The sequence below is a fragment of the Monopterus albus genome, unplaced genomic scaffold (assembly GCF_001952655.1).
Source record: "Monopterus albus unplaced genomic scaffold, M_albus_1.0 scaffold43.1, whole genome shotgun sequence".
Taxonomy (NCBI): Eukaryota; Metazoa; Chordata; class Actinopteri; order Synbranchiformes; family Synbranchidae; genus Monopterus; species Monopterus albus.
The window spans coordinates 2,249,627-2,252,752 of NW_018127923.1; positions in this window are offsets into that span (position 1 = coordinate 2,249,627).

Consider the following 3,126-nt stretch of genomic DNA (forward strand, 5'->3'; position numbering starts at 1 on the left):
GAGGTCTTCTGCCACTGGAGACTGGGTACAGGGACAGGAACAGGCTCAGAAGTGGCGTCGGTGATCCGGGTTGACCCGCTTGGAAACAGGTACTGGAAGCGCGGCTCCAGTTGACAGCCTCCTCCTGGTCCTCCCTTTCCCTGGACCCCCAGGGCAGATAACTCACCGGGTTCCCTCAAAGGAGTCAAAATAAAAGCACAACAGGAAGCAATGGAAGCAATTCATGACACCTTTAGATTTTGTGTACTATTTATCTACCTTATATTTCACCTTGTATTGTGTGGCATTCATTGTGGACAGCAAAGTAAAAATTTCATTGTACAAGAAAACACGTTTCCTTACTGTGCACATGACAATAAACACTTTGAGTCTTGAGTCTTAACTGTGTGTCTCTTCTCTCCCGTAGTGTGTCCTCTCTCTCTCTCCCTGTACCTTTCTGCAGGTTACCCTGGCTCTGGCGCTGTATGACCAGCCACATCAACCTGCCCAGAGTTTGTTGTGTCTTGTTGCTTTTTCCTCTCCCCTATCCACTCACCCCAACCGGTCTGTCAGAAGTTTCTTCCATAACAGGTGTCTGAGGATTCAATTCAATTCAATACATTTTATTTGTATAGGGCCAAATTACAACAAATGTTTTCTCAGCAAACTTTACAAACTAAGGTCTAGACCTTACTATTATTATTATTATTGTTATAGAGGAAAAACTCAACAAATGTTGGAGCTTTCTCCTGTCAAAGGGAGTTTTTCCTCCTCGCTGTCGCCAAGTGCTGCTCAATGGGGATTTATCGGATTTTTCCTGTACAATAATAATAATAATAGTAAGATCTTTGTAAAGTGTCCCAAGACGACTTTTGTTGTGATTTGGCACTATACAAATAAAACTGAATTGAATTTATTTGAATTTGTGCTTATTTTGAACAGAATGATATTCTCTGTGGTTGCAAGAACACAACCAGCAGTGGTTAGCACTGTTGCCTCACAGCAAGAAGGTTCTGGGTTCAAGTCCTGGCCGACCCAAGTCCTTTCTGTGTGGAGTTTGCATGTTTTCCCTGTGCCTGTGTGGGTTCTCTCTGGGTTCTCCGGTTTCCTCCCACAGTCCAAAGACATGTAGCTTAGATTGACTGGCAACTCTAAATTGCCTGTAGGAGTGAGTGTGGTTGTTTGTCTACATGTCAGCCGTGTTATAGACTTTTTTTACACCTTTGAAACTTGATCTGAACACAGTCTAATGCATTTCCAAACATCCAAAATGTTGCACAACAGCGAGGTTAACCCCGACTGACTTTAGACACTTTCTTTTGTTCTTAAGGTTCTGTTGTAAATTCATATTTGGAATTATAAGGTCCATTAGATAAGATTTTACACACTGGTAGATAAACTTAAAGTGGGACAGGACATGATGTGTCTCAGCCATACTACACTACTCGATGATACTCTGCTGCCTACAGCCCTTCTTTTGTTGTTGTTTTTTTTTTTAAGTCCAATATAATCCAAAGTGTATAGATGGCATTATTTTGCACAAAGAAAGTGGGACAAAGTAAGAGCAGCAACCAGGGTTAACATTTGACCTTTTGAGAGGGAGCGTGTAAAAAGCAGCCAAGGCATTCAAATTTAATTCAGATGTGGTGTTCATCCTTCTGCATGTGTTAGCATGTAAAGCTAACATGTTTGTTTTGGTAACGTTAGCCACCTAGCCTGGTAATGAATTTACCCATGTGTTGAATTAATATGATTAATATGATTTTTGTCACCCACATTCATGACTGTCTCATGAACCTCGTCACTTGACATTGTGCTGCTGCAGTGCCACCATAGAGCCGAGACTTGTTTGTTGACTAACACTAGCTTCAGACCGGTGACTCTTTTTGTACAGTTTGTCCCAACCAGGCATTTATAATTTACATAGTTGTTAGAAAATGAGACTTCAGTTTGTTTTGAGTTTCACTAGACCCTCTAGTGACAGAAAAAAAAAAATTAATACACTTTTAAGAAAAATCAATTGTTTTCAATCACGTTAATGGACCTCTGGCATTTTGGAAAATGTTTGTTTGCTGTTTTATCCACAGCCAGAGCAGCTTTGTGCATTGTTGTGCACTACAGCATACATATTCCTCACAGGGCTAAATTCTGTACTCTTTATTGTGTTTTGCTTTTTTTGTATTTGTTTAAGCTATGTATGTTGCAAAAAAATAAAAACTTTAAAAAAATCCAATGAATCGCTCCACATTAGGTGTCTGTCAGAACCCGTCATCCACTGTCGGTATTAGAAAGAAGTAACTTTAAAGACACTGACATATTTTTAATGTATAACATTAAAATATTATGCTGTTTCTGGCAGTAGTGTTTCTGTCCCACAGTTAGGGCACTATGGACCTGCTAATGTTCACATGGGTGAAAGTTACAAATGCACAAATGATATGTGGGAAAACTGTACCACTGTCCTCCTTGGTGATAGCATAGATGTGTTTATGTATAACACAGATTGCTTTATACTGACTCCTCCCTGAAAGCAAGTAGTGAAAACAGCCCCATAAAAGAAGCTTATGTAAGTAAGAGCTCTTCACATTCTCCTTGGTTGGCTACATTCCCTGTGTGCCTCAAGTCTTCCATCATTGTGCCTATGCCCAAGAAATCAGCTGTCACCTGCCTCAATGATTACCGCCCTGTTGCTCTGACACCAGTAATCATGAAGTACTTTGAGAGGATCATTCTAAAGCACATCAAGGACGTCATCCCTGTTGGTCTGGACAGTCATAAGTTCAGAGAGATCAACAGAGGATGCTGTCTCAATAGCATTACACACAGCCCTGTCCCACCTGGAGCATCCTAACACTTATGTCAGGATGCTATTTGTTGACTTCAGTTCACCGTTTAATACTGTAATCCCGGACAAACTGGCACTGAAACTGCACAATCTGGGAATGTCCGCAATGATGTGTCATTGGATTAAGGACTTCCTCACTAACAGGCCTCAAGTGGTGAGAATCGGAAGCTGCACATCATCCACACTGGTCCTGAACACAGGCACACCACAGGGCTGTGTGCTCAGTCCAGTTCTCTTCACTCTGTTTACCGATGACTGTGATGCCATTCACTCCACAAACACAGTAGTAAAGTTCACGGACC